Here is a 14,206-nt window from a genome sequence, read left to right as displayed (position 1 = left end):
CAGATGGAATCGCATCGGGACATCTCATGGGAGATGTGGAAAATCTCTTTAAATGGAAAATGAGGCAAACACTTGTACGCGACTGTGTCACTAGTCACAAATGATGGAGCAGGTCATATCTGAGTGTCCCCTGTGTTCTTTCACTGGGGGCCTGAGGGACGTTCACCAACTCACTGCTGCAGCAATGTGCTGGCTATCCTCAGCTGGTGTAAATCACTAGCTCCATGTTTTTAATGGAGCTACATCAATTTACACAAAGTGAATATCTGGCCTCAGACCCGGGTTCTTTATTTGATCTGATTTATTTATTTATTTTTTTACATTTTATTTTTAAGTATAGTAAATGTGCTGAAGTACACATTGGAGTGAAAACCTCAATCTTAGTGTCTTTTCAAGAGACTAAAAGTTTGTAGGTCTTAAAGATCAGTAAGTGCCATCAAGAAATTGCTCATTCCTCTGAGAGCCTGTCAGACACACAATTAGTACATTTTTATGGGGATAAATTACTGCTGGGATTAAAAACAGTCTCTGAACAAGTAGTAAACTATTAAACTAATGGAACAGGCATCTAGCAAGACTCTGGTATGCATTATCCTTGAGCCGAAGATTTCTAAATATACATACAATAGTAACAATCACCAGTAATGTGCCAATGGATGATTATAAATTTCTGTGAGCCATGAACCTCTCAGTGCCAACTGGCAAGGAGCACAGGGCGGGGGAGAGGGGGATGTGGATAACGGCAATCTCCTGACTTGGTATTCATATTCTAGCTCACCAAAAATATGTTATGTGAGATTTTGAATATAAGCCTGTGTCATGCTGGTCATCAATATCATTGTGAAACATATATATAGGTACTATGTAAGGAGTTATCAATTTATACTGGAAATATGTTCTTAAAGTCTGTGTCTAGGGACTGGTCACCAGCAAAGATGAAAAGCAGGTTTTGTGAGAAAAGAGATGCTTAGCTATCTGTTCACATGTACATTCACACTAGGTCTCCTGTCACATGTCTTTACTGAGTGCAAATGAAGGTTTGTGGAGACTTCAGAAAGAAAATAATGAGGAAAAAAAGCATGGGATGGGGGATCCCTATGTGAAATTGTACATCAAAAGTTTGCTTTACTTATTTGGGAGACACAGGAGATGCCTGGACACCTTTCACTGGGGAAGTAAAAGGACAGTGAATTTACTTCAGGAAAAAGGGGTCTCAACCAGGCCTGGTTGAAAATGCTGGAGAGGGCTTTGGGTGACATAAAGTTCTTTAGAGAGGAGATTAGCCTGTTTAAATTTAGTGTCTTGCAAGAACATTAGAATTCTGGTTTATAAGTAACCGTTTTTGTTTCCAAAATTCTTACTCACTATTACTAGAATCTCTGTTCTTAGATATATTTATAATGAAAAGAATAAGCTTATCATCACAGTGCTGTGATGTTAAGCAAAGTGATGATCCTGAGTTGAATCTTACAAACTAGGGTTTACTGCTCCTTTAGGAACAGAAGGCCTGGTAATTCTCTGCGTGATCAGTGGATACAAGGCTGGATGCTGCAGGAAATGAACTGAGGCCTTGGGGGCTGGTGTGTACCTCTTGTTATCCGTACAGAGAACGAGGCCCGTGGAAGCCTGGAAAGCAGTGCTTGTGTTGCCAGAGGCTGGTGGTATGAGGGAGCTGATCCACAGCAGGCACAGACAAGACTTCTTCCTGCTAAGGGCAGTTACATGTGAGGTACCACACAACCCTGAGTACTCTTAGGGAGCATCATAACTTCCTTTCTTTCATTTTCATTTAATTGACTATCCACTGGTTCTTTTATTTTGGGAAGGGATTAATAGAATTGCCCACCATTACTTAACTGTATTGTTCATTTTGTATATCATGTCCACTCTGATCTCCTCTCTAAAGCTAAACATACTCTTTAAACCTCTCTTCATAAGGAGGCTGTTCTATGCCCATTAATCATTCTTGTTGCCTGTCTCTGAACCCCCTCTATTATTTTGTATATCCTTTTGGAAATGGGATGACCAGAACAGAACATAGTACTACAGGTGAGGAAATATAACGGATTTAAATAATCCTTTGAGTTCTTAAAGTTCCAGACACTGCCCAGAAAAGAGGAAAAAAAGAAAAAGTTATTGGCTAAGATGCAAAGATTGGCAGGTATAATACCTGAAATTACCTTTAACTTGTTTTTTTTTTTTTTAATAAATTGACTAGATTTCAACTTTACGCCTCTTATTTTTATTTATTTAGTGATGTAGAAAATTATTGAGCCTCAGAAGTTAGGGAATTAGAAGGACTTTTCCTAAGAGTTTTTTAGAGCCTGAAGCATTTCGTGTAATCTCACTTTTTTTTTTTATATCAGATTCTGTAAGCAAGTAGTTTTTAAGTAAGGTGAAACTTGTAGGTATGCAAGACAAATCAGATTCCTGAAAGGGGTACAGTAGTCCCGAAAGGTTGAGAGCCACTGCTGCATGCTACTTTGAATTGCTAGAATGTAAAATGTCATAGGAGGGTCTTTAGCCACATTTTTTGTCTGCTATCTGACTCACTTTGCCTGCCCAGATCAAGATGGACATCTCCTGAGATTAAAATGTTTTGTTTTACAACATCCTTAGCCCTTTCTAAACCCCCTTAATGTAGAAGTGTAAGGGTACCTAAGTTTGTTTGACCTTTATCATTTTATATGTTGAAGAGCTAGAAGAAAGTATAATTTGAAGTAAAAGCCTACTTTAAATTATTTATTCTTACTCACTCCTGTTTGCTGCTTTTCCTGCTACACTTCTTTCCTCTGGCTCTTTGGCATGAGAGCAACACCAGATGAGATTGTCTTAAACACTCTTACAGTGAGACTAAGTGAGCCATGTTCAGTTCATTTTAAGCAAGTGGATGAAAGTCTAAGTAAGAATTAAAAGTTGGTATAATAAACTGGGGGGAGGTGTGGGGAGGGATCAGAATTGGTTTTAAACTACTCAAATGAAGACTATTTGTTTGGCATCATGGACTCAACTCTAAATTTCTTGAGTAAATTTACAGCAAATACCTCAATACATGATTTATATGTATTTACAAAACAACTCAGAAGGATAAAAATACAAATGCAAGGCCACCTCACCACTTTATAAATAGGTTTAATCCCTTTGTTTGCTTATACATGATATAATGAAAATAATCCTTTCATGTCATTCTCTTCTGCCACCAGTCAGATAGAACATAGAATGGGGAGTATCTAGTACATGGGGTATTGCTGGTGTGTTTTTGCCCTGTGTTCTAGGTAAACTACCCAGCATCTCGTTTTTGAGATGAAGATGATGTATAATTTACATTAATAATTTTAAAGAGTTATATTTTGAGGATTTACTGAAATATCACAAATACTGATCTCTGACTGATATGGTAACTATCCCAATGCACCTTTGGGAACTTGAGCTTATCCAGAATGGAGGCTGGAGTTGCTGTTGTTTGAAAGTACTAAAAGGTTTCACTTTTTGGTGAGAGAGATGTGGATCTCACCTGAGAACCTAGTCAAAAATATTGTTTCAGTACTCATTACACTGCAAATTCCAAGCCACATTTATGGTGTGTTCCCAAATAATGGATGGCCTACAAAAATCCTCTGCAGGATATAAAAATCACATTATTTTCCAAGAAAACATAACATCAAATAAAGTATGTGAACCTGAGAAACTATATTTTTTAATCAGATCTCTAATAAAGGTTCAGCACATGATGGAAAGCAAAATAGTTAAACTGGCAGAAATGGAAGCACTTAATTTTAACCACTGTTTGTGGTTATTCACTGCAATTCATTGAACCACTTTAATAATGTATTCATTATAAGTCTCTCAATATAATTCATTTACCCAGTAATATAATTCATTTGCCACTTTGCTCATTTACTCAGTATAATTAAGTCTCCTGAAATGAATATATTTATAAAGATTCACTATTCTTTTATCACGGTATTAAGATGTTTTAGTTAAGTCAAAAGAAAAATAAAGACTATTGTCATAAAGATAAGCTGCTTCATAATAACTTCTGCCATTTATAGTTCATCTTTTGTCTGAATTGATATTGGTTAGAAGCTTTCCTCCCCCCCAGTATAAACATTTCTTCTAAGGTATTATTGGGTCAAATAAGGACTATTTTAAATACAGCTGGCAGAGTCATGAAACATCGGCAAGTTTTGGGGCATTACCTACATTTTCAAGACCTGTTGCATAGCGTATCACGCAACTGAGATTGTAAACTGGCCACATAAGACACCCCAAATGATGGTTAACCTTCTATTGAGATGACCTGTTAGTTCTCAAGTGAAACATGCTGACTGCACAGAATATATTTATTCATATAATATTGGGCAAGACCAGCTATGCCATAGAAGCAGCCTAAGGCCATGTTCTCATCCTTAAAAAAATGAGTGTTTTATTTTTTCCCCTCACGGAAACTGACATGCATGAACTATCCTGAAGTAAAACCACAGTACAGACAAGGCACTGTAGTTTTACCATGAGGTTAACTAGACAAGATCAATCCTAGATAGGGATATAGAGCTGATCTCACCTAGTTAACCTCATGGTAGAACTACAGTGTAGACCAGTGTTTCTCAATTATATTTCACCGCGGCACCCTTGCGCTGCCATGTGATACTCTCCTCTGACAAGTCCAGGAAATCTTCCCCTTTTCGGCGGTGCGGTGTAGGCTGGTTTCGGCAGCGCGGTCTGTAAGCAGTTTTCGGCGGCGCGATCAGCTGTTTGGCAGTGCGTTCACATCGGTTCGGCGGCGCCATCTGCTGTTCGGCGGCGCGCTCACGGCTTTTCGGCGGCGCCATCTGCTGTTCGGTGGCGCGCTCACGGCTGTTTGGCGGCGCGCGATTTGTGTTGATTTCGGTGGCGCGGTTCCGCTTTTTCGCAGAACCCTTCAACGGGTTCCGCGGAACACTATTTGAGAAACACTGGTGTAGACCATGCACTTTGCTTTTACTTTGCGATAGCTCGTGCGCATTAGTTACCTAGAGTTTAAAAAAAATGTTTTGTTTTATTTTTAAGCAGTGAAGACCAGGCCTAAGGCAGAGTAGTCTTTAGTGACCGGTTTCTGTGCAATTCACTGTGGTCTAGGTATTCCTGTCTGAGTAATTCAATAGCTACGAAGAACCTAGAGTCAGTGATGTGATAAGGCAGCAAGGAAGTGATACTGGCATTAACTTTGGAATGTGCTACTCCCATGGAAGCATGGAATTTAATAAATGGATTAAAGCTGGCCTTCCCACTCCTTGCTTACCTGTATGAGAGGGGCAGTTGTAGACCTACGCTCAATCCCCCACTATAAACCTAGGAAGTGGGTAGTCTGTACAGGCTAATAAGGGGAATCCTTATGCATATAGGTTGTTCTACAGTGTAGCCCAGTTTGTAAGAATTTGCCCTGCCACATCTGGATGTTTTGTTCAGACATAATCTTCCTGTGTTCCTCCTTGCTGAGGAACTGGGTTTTAAAATTAAGTTCTACATGACAAACACATTAGTTTGCATTCAATAGCTCTTGTGGCTACTCACATAGCTTTAGCAGGTTTCCATGCAATTTCAGGCTCTTTGGTGATGTTCCTATGTGCTTTATCGCTTATTATCTCTGACACAATACTTCCTGAAACTCTTCAGATTCTTCTGTTGCCAGTCACTCTTAACAATGCCTTTGGCCTTTTCAGTCTTCCTAGCCACTCACCCTCCTGCCTGTCTGCTTCTAGAGCTCTTTCATACGATATGCTTCCTTCAAGAGTGAAAACTAGCTGGCCTGTGCAACTGAGCTCCTGAGGAGAGGAAGTAATTTATGCCAGGTGAAGGGCTGGCCCAGATTATTTTCCATCCCTGGGGAACCTAGAACTTTTAGTTACAACTCATTCTGTAATCTGATTCTGGGGTAGTACAGGTGCATTCTTCCCCTTCCTTAGAGATGGTGTAACTCCATAATAAAGCCTTCTGTTTGAAAAGAAAACTGAATTTCCCTGAAAATGAAGGGAAAAACATGGCCATGTGATATAATATGGGAATAATATAAAAAAGTAGTATAATGAAGTGATTTAAAAGCTTGCTAGCATTAAAATCATGTTTTATACAATGGTATTATAGCAGGAAAAAAAATCTCATTTCTAACAGTTAATTTTGATGAACAGCTACATAACCACATACATTACGTTTATATTTCTGTGATCGTATGTAAATTATATTCTTTGTTTGCACATTCCAGCCAGTAAAATATTTTTAAAATATTTCTCTACAATTCTGATTATATTTGATTAACATCCCCCATCACAACAGAATATCATGTAAAATAAAGATTCAATATACAGTGCTGAAAGTTAACACATTTGACATTAAGGTTTCACAGATGTTCTGATATGATTCAATCTTTTGAGTGCATTCCATTATACATGCTATTCTTTTAAAACAAGCTGTGAAGGAGAGAATTTAAATAGCCACTTTGTCCACTACCCTTTCATTCTATGAATTGGGTAAGCAGGAGTGTTCAAAATAGTGGATGGAGCAGGCTGGACAGATGAGTGAGGTGGCATCAAGCCATCTTGACAATATTAATGAAGTGTGGTTACAGGGAAGACTTTGGGGGAATGAAGGAGACCAAACAGGATATAGAAAAGGAGGACAGAAAGGAGAAGATGACTATTAGGATTTATTTATTATTTCCTTTGTGGTAGCACCTATGAATGCCAATTAAGTGGGCCATGAAGGGTACAGAGCAAAGATGGGGATCTGATATCTTGATAACCTAGCAGATCTGAAAGCTAGGGTGGGGTTAAATGGGAGAATATTTTGCAGTGTGCAGGAGCTACTGCAGAGAAGTTGTGATGACTGACAGAAAATGAGCAAGGAATGAATAAGCTGGAAGGGTACGTGGCATCTGATATAGAAGACCTGGTGGGGGCAGAGAATTACTCTGTTTAGCCTACAGTTATAGCCAAGAGCCTGGCGGCAAAGAGAGACCTGGTAGCAGAATAGAGATGAGACAAGAGCAGGAGACACTGGCATTGGAATTGGAAGCAAAGAGAGTAAAGTTGTGTGGAATTCATTGGTTCCTATTTGCAAGGTGGTTAACATACTTTTCTTTTAATTTTGTCTTACCCTGTTTTACGCTCCTTGACTTTTTTCACTTTGAGCCTAAATGAACCAACAACTCCAAAAGGAAAAACATTCTGGACTGAAACTATGAAAAATCTGGCTTTTGTTTCTCAAGGTTTCACAGAGAATATGAAGTCCTTCCCTGGAATCTGAGGGGAAGGAGGGAGAATTTGTGAAACTCTGCCCCTATTTGCCCAAAAGCTTTGCAGACAACAGTTATTTTTGGATTTGTAATGAAACCAAAAGCCAGGCAAGCTCAATAAGGAGAAAATGATTTGAATGAACTTAACTCCCTGATAAGATAAAAGCAATCGCCAAAGGATGCTATTCTGGGAGATATCCCCACTTCTCAAGATTAAGTACAGTTGGTTGGAATTTTTGTTACTCTTTTTCAATCTTGTTTTCATGAAACATTTTATTTTTCCCTTTTCCCCCATTTTCCAATGTTCTTATTCCTTTTTGACACTGAATGCAATTGAATGAATTATACGTATAGGGTTCCCCCTCACTTTCATTTTCTTCTTTCCCTCTTGACCCTCCATCCTTTCCTTTTACAACTCTCTAGCTTTTCAAAACTTCCTCAACTTTGGAAAATCTAAAAAGCTGCAAAAGGAAAAATATAGCTAAATGTGCCGTTCTAGCTTTTCAATGCTTCTCCAAATTTTGAAAAGTTACAATATGACAAAAGAAAAAAATGAAAATGTGGAAAAAATAATCCTGGACAATGTTAATGTTAGTGCACTCAGTGGTAAGATGGGAAAAATGGAAACGTTCAAAATAAATTCCAAAATTTTCACAATTTTTTAAATTTACAAATATTCTGTTCTGAGTCCTATGAAACATAAACACTTTAATTTTATTGTAAAGTTGTTTTTCTATTTTTCATCTAACTTTAACTATAAACAAGACTTTTACATTTCTATTTCATCCTATAATATACAACATACCAAGACACACCTTGGTGGCTGCTCAGTGGGCTATCCACCTTGTCCATGAAAGTTCTGCCCTTGCTACTGAATGAAGAAAACAAACTAAGATCAGCTCCACTGCCTCTTCTAGGATACTTCCTCTCCCTGAGGCCTTCAGGTCTCTGACATTTTAAGAAGAGCTTGAGCTAAGTTGACATTCACTGTCTGTGGGATCTTTTTCAGAAGTTAAACAAAATCAAACATGCCTTTAGTTTCCTCCTTTTATCATAGAAACTGCAGAAGGTCCACGCTCCTTGTCAGCACATAGGAAAGGCCAAATCCTGGCCCTGTTTATGTCAAGTGGAATTTTGCCATTTACTTAAATTTTCTCCTTTTCCTAGAAAGAGGATGTCAGGTTGAATTTGTCACTTACAGGAGAGCTGTGGAAACCTCTCTGAACAATGGACTGAAAATTTTTGAGCTCTACAACGAGGGACAAGGGACTGATTAACTGTGTGACTGGAGAGGTTGAAGAAACTATTTAGCCCAGGTAAAGTGATTATTGGAACCCTGTAACAACAGGTGTGAAAGCTGTGGTCTGGGGGAGAGCAAAGAATCCATTGTGTTCATGTTTGTATTTTTTTACCCCAGAAGGGGAGAACATTTGTTTTGGCTTGAAAGCCAAAGCACTAAGGTCACATTAACTGTTCTACAGGAGGGAGACTGCAAAACTAAGGGAAAAACCAAGACATAGTAGCAACCAATGGAAAGCTCAGAACTCTTTGCAAAATAAAAACAGCTATTTCTTTTCTCTTTTTCAAAATCTAAAGCTCAGAGTAACAAATGAAAACCAAAAATAATCATATTTTCAAAAGCTACGGACTTTCAGGAAGAGCTGGTTGGGAACCAGAATATCTGTTCAGCAGGAAATTGTGATATTTACGTTTTTTCATATCAAATCAGAATGAAAAGTTGAAATGTCAAAATGTTCTGTGAAACACAAATTGATATTATATTAATAGTTCTTTTATTATATTTATATCTATTTCATAAGATGTTTATATATAAAATAAAACATTTCAGTATAATGTAAGTTGAAGAAAAATCATTCAAAACCAGTATTAAAAAAAAGTTTTTTCCCCATCAAAACTGACATGTTCTCATGAAAAAACTTCAATTTTGATGAAACTGCATTTTTAATAGGATGGTTTACCATCTAACTTCTTGACCAGTTCTGAAAATCTTGGGCTGTGTCTTTATGCTCATAGATGTCCAGTTTGATCAGAGCACATTTTGCAGCACTCACTGATGATTAGGTGGAATCTGGAAAGGAAAGCTACAGTTTAGGATCATTTTTAGGCCCTTTTGTCCTTATGATTTATTGTAATTTTATAGCGTTACAACTGTAGTATCCACATGAATGTGGCAAAGAAAAAATGTCTTAAAATTCAAATGTTTTGATAAGTAACCAGGTACAATGACAATGCTATTTTGTATTTATTTGATCTCTATATTTCCATATTCAATTGTCTAATTGTACTTGTATAAGAATGAAAGGGAATCAACTCTCATGAATCTGCTGAGGTGCCAGTTAGATTTCGTAGACGAAATCTAATAAACTAGGTTTGCCAATTGGATAAGTGTTATAGCCAATATAGAATAGAACTTGAAAGAATTATCCTTTAATTAGTCCAGGGAACATTATCTTACTAATTTTAACACTGGATTCTCTTCATGTCAGCCTTTAGGCCCAGGTCTATACTACAAATTTATGTCAGTATAACTGCATCACTCAGGGATGTGGATTTTCCACAGCAACACAGTTGTACCAACCGAACTCCTGATATAGACAGCACTATGTCAATGTGAGGGCTTCTTCCGTCAACATAGCTACTGCCTGGCAGGGAGGTGTACAACCTATGCTTGTGGGAGAAGCTGTCCTGTGGATGTAGGTAACGTCTTCACTAAGAGTTACACTACACTTCTGTAAGTGTAGACAAGCTCTAACTTGAACAGTATTTCTCAGATCAGGACACGTGCTTATTCTTAATCAACCACCAATTTATTAATTCGCCCAGAATCACATTAGTGGTGAACTGTTGATTTTATATTAAAGTGTAGACACAATTAATTTTCTAGGTATACCAGTTAATACATGGTGTTTCAAACTGCTAGCACTGAAATCCTGGTTTTGGATCCCAGTGTCAGACCTGCTATTTCTAATTATAATCACCAATAAGAAAGAACCTACAATCAGGAATTATTTGACAATTGTGTTGATGCATAACACTATGGACCTGCTTCCATTTAACTCAATAGCGAACTCAATAGCAAAATTCCTATTTATTTTAAAGGTGGAGAAGCAGGCCTTTAAACATAATATGCACCCTATGTTTAGACAGCTTTCTTGGTTCTACATCAGTAACAGGAGAAGGTGGGAGGGACCCTGCCCCTGTGCCCACCATATACATGTGGCTATAAAATGAGTAAATAACTACAGTAAAATGGTTCTATTTTTACATATTCACCATTTTGGCCATTACTCCACATATTTTAAAACAATTTTTCTCAGATTAGATTTATTGCAGAGTTTATATAATTTGGGGTTGCTAGTGTGACCCTTCCATGCCTAGGGTAGTCACCTGATAATGCCAAGGTCATGGCAGGCTGCAAAAGGAGAGCAGATTCTCCCACCATTGGTGGGTGACACTGAAGTCAGACTTCCCAACCAGCCACAAATAGTGCTTCTGATTCCATTCACTGGTTATCAAAGAGCCCAAAATAAAAATTACACACAGCACCCTTTACTGCATTTCAGTCTCTGGCTCCCAATCAGCCACTAGGTCCAGTAAAGAGACCAGTTATTTAAACTCTATGCAAGTTTACTAAAAAGATTCCTCCTGACCTCAAAGGGTCAGCCACAGTACCAGATCAATATAAGTTTGGATCTTACTCAAAATACCACGGTGCCAGCCAATTCTTTAGTAACTAAAACTAAAGGTTTATTATAAAAAGAAAGGAACAAACAGTAAGAGAAATGTTAAAGGATTAAAGCAATCAGATACATACAAATTATTTGAAAGTCCATATACATCAGGTTTCTAGAAGAATTGTGGAGGTTGCAGGCTTGTATAGTCCCTCTGGTATACATCCAGTAAGTGGATGGGTCTCAGTCCTTTGTTTCACAGCTTCAGTTGCAGATGACTTGGTCCAGAGGTTGATAGGTGACTAGAAGCTGACCAGGATTGAAGACAAAATGGATTCCAAAGCTTCTGCCTTATATATCCTCTGGCCTTTGCCATGCTGCTTGTGGAATTTTACAGGAACCAAAATGGAGTCCAGAGTCACATGGGCAAGTCCTGGTGACTCATCAGGTATATCCCTGGCTTCTTCCCCTGGACCTCTTGCACCTGGGAAAGTCTTAATGGGCCATTAAGCAGGCTATTCTTCTGCAGCCATCCTGTCTGGGGTGTGTCCCAGACAGCACAATTTGAAATACAGATATGTTTGATAAATCTATAACTTCCATTACACATGTAACACATGAACATAAACCTTATCTTACTTAGCACATTATAGCCTTTCTAACAGTACCTGACATGGCATATCTTACATGAATTATTATGATTTTGACATACTGATGTCAAACAATATCATAAATGCTCCTCCGCCCTCCCCCCCCCCTCCCCCCCAATCCAGCCAGCGAGACAGCTGGGTTCACATTAAATGGAACTAGAATGCTTCCACGTTCACAGCTCTGGGAATTTAAAAGTCAAGTATTAAAAATACCCCTCCAATTTATTTTTATTTTGCATTTCATTCACTCTCTTGCAAAGAAGAGCTGTAACAATTTGCTATCTTGGCAGAAAGCGTACAGTAAAATGAAACAAGTTGTGATTTGAGGTGGGGGGAGGGGAAAGCAGGACAGAAACACTTTACTATAGAAAAGTCTGAAGAAAAAAAGACTGATTCTGCTATTAAAAAGTTATTGGTAAAAACAATAACCTTTATGGAGTCATCATGCTTTTGATTTACCAAAGCAAAGAACTGATATTTTGCAAGTGAGTCAGTGACACTGCAATAATATTTAACAAAGATAAATGATACTTTGGATCAGAAGAGGTTTTCCTTATTACTTCAGACTTCAGCAATCTAAACTTTTCCTACTTACTTTGCTTTATTAATTTTAAAGACAATGACACTTAAGGGCCATGTTCTTACAGCTCTGGTTATGTTTGCTGAATTCTGTAGCCCTGTGGGATTTTAGCTGAAAAGAGAATTAATTCTTATTGTATAGTTAAAACAACAAACTGTTTGAGAATGGGAGATGAATTCTTATGTTGTTAGTGCTTTACCCTTACATTTTTAATTGAATAAAAAGCAAACATAATGTTTTGCAAATATTTGTGGTACACACAGTGAAGTGAATTAGCATTATAGTGCTAGATTTTTTTTTTTTCTTGAATAGATGTAAAGGTCAAAAGAATTCTTTTCATTGTATTTCTTGTTCTTTATCAAATAAGCTTTTTGTTCCATTGAGGAAGCAGTGATTGTCTCAGACAAGAATGAAAACATGATGTGCCATTTACAACTCTGAGATAAATATGAAATATTTAACATTTAATTACATTATTTGATATTATGCCAACACTAAGAAAAGAGGACAAATGATACTTTCACATTAGTCCTGGGTGGTTAGGGAGTATTGTTATCCCCATTTTACAGATGGGGGAAACAAGACAGAGAGATTAGGACCAAAAGTACCCACTAAGTGGGGGTGCTTGCTTTGAGGGTACTTAACATGACTGAGCACTTCATATCTTCAAAGCACAGCTCCCCTTGACTTCAGTTGCAACCGTAAGTGCTCAGCACTTACAGAAATGAGACTAAAGGATTCAAGTCAGGCACCCATAACATGAGGAATATACAATTAGTGACTACATTTAAATAACTTGCCTAGCATCAGAAAAGAACTCCAGGGCAGAATCAGAAGTAGCATCCAATCCTCTAGGGCAGCATACTCTAACTCTGAGACCTTTCTCTTTCTGCAGTTCACTGCTTCCCATTCCTGTTTTCTACTGTGTTGAACTTGTCCCCAACAATCAACTGTAGCCTGAACTTAGGAGTTCCTCTCCATTAATTGAAAGGGAAGGCCTTTAGTTAAGGGCAAGCCTGGACCTGCCTGTCGCACTACTATAAAGAGTATACGGATTCCAATTCTGCAACAAATAAAGCCGGAATCTCCTAGACAGCAGTCTCCTGAACTACACAACCCTACTTCACCCCTAGAGCAGGTCCATCCTGTGCACTGAATGAAGCTGGAGTCGAATGTAAAAAATAATACATGCCCATGTAATTAAAGACTAAATCATAATTCATATACACATGGAGGGTCCAGGCAACCTTAATTCTGGCATGTCCTAAACGCTGAGTGCTTCACTTTTCCATCATAATGTTCTTTTAACATAGATTTTTATGTGTAATTCCCTAGGTTTTTACAACAGCAAACTGAAAAAATGAATCTGTCATGTACTATCATATTGATACCCACATGGTTCATCAGCAGGGCTGAAACACTCAGATCCACCACACATACTTCTGCCATTTCAGCTAATGGAGTAACTGATAGCAGTAGTAGGTTATCTTCTACATGGCCCGGTGTCAAAGGGGGATGAGACATTTTGCCAGTGGGCTGTCACAAACATTTGCTGATAGCAGTGGAAGGGTGAGACTTGGGAATCTTGGGTTCCATTCCAAGCTCTAAAGGGGAGTGTGCTCCAGTACGTTCAGACTCTTTTTGGCCTGTCCCCAAGCTGCTTCTGTCCTGCCCCCTCTAACCTGTCTCTATCCCAGTCCTGTCTCTTTGCCCACCCGGGACTCCTCTATATTAGACCCATTCTCCTCACTTAGCCAGTCACAGTGTGCACTCCTCAGGCTTATTATCTGAATCCCAGTCTCCTTGACAAGCAAATCCCAGTGTTCCTCCTGTGGAATCAAAGAATTAATCATAAAATTGATTAATAGAATGCCTGGTCTGAAACTGGTCATAGAAGGCCTGGCCTGAAGTTGTAGCCTGACACTGAAATAGAAGCCCCAGGCTAAACCATTAACAGAATGCCTCAACTGAAATTAGGATAAAGATGTTAACATTCCACAAGAGGTCTCTGAAC

At 38.3% G+C, this 14,206-nt stretch overlaps 1 long non-coding RNA gene across 1 annotated transcript in view; it reads left to right on the top strand.

Moving 5' to 3' along the window:
- Window positions 1-1,515: 1,515 nt before the first annotated feature.
- The window catches only part of LOC137151916 (uncharacterized), a 28,438-nt gene continuing 15,747 nt past the window's right edge, over window positions 1,516-14,206 (top strand). The window contains exons 1-2 of the long non-coding RNA XR_010919407.1: window positions 1,516-1,729; window positions 8,438-8,586. This is a non-coding gene — a long non-coding RNA (uncharacterized lncRNA). The remainder of the gene's footprint in view (window positions 1,730-8,437; window positions 8,587-14,206) is intronic.

The sequence above is a fragment of the Emydura macquarii genome, unplaced genomic scaffold (assembly GCF_026122565.2).
Source record: "Emydura macquarii macquarii isolate MOO-44397 ecotype Brisbane River unplaced genomic scaffold, CSIRO-AGI_Emac_v2 contig_1119, whole genome shotgun sequence".
In the NCBI taxonomy this organism is placed as follows: Eukaryota; Metazoa; Chordata; order Testudines; family Chelidae; genus Emydura; species Emydura macquarii.
Note: the sequence above shows the minus strand (reverse complement) of the source record. Positions and strands in the feature narration are given on the sequence as shown.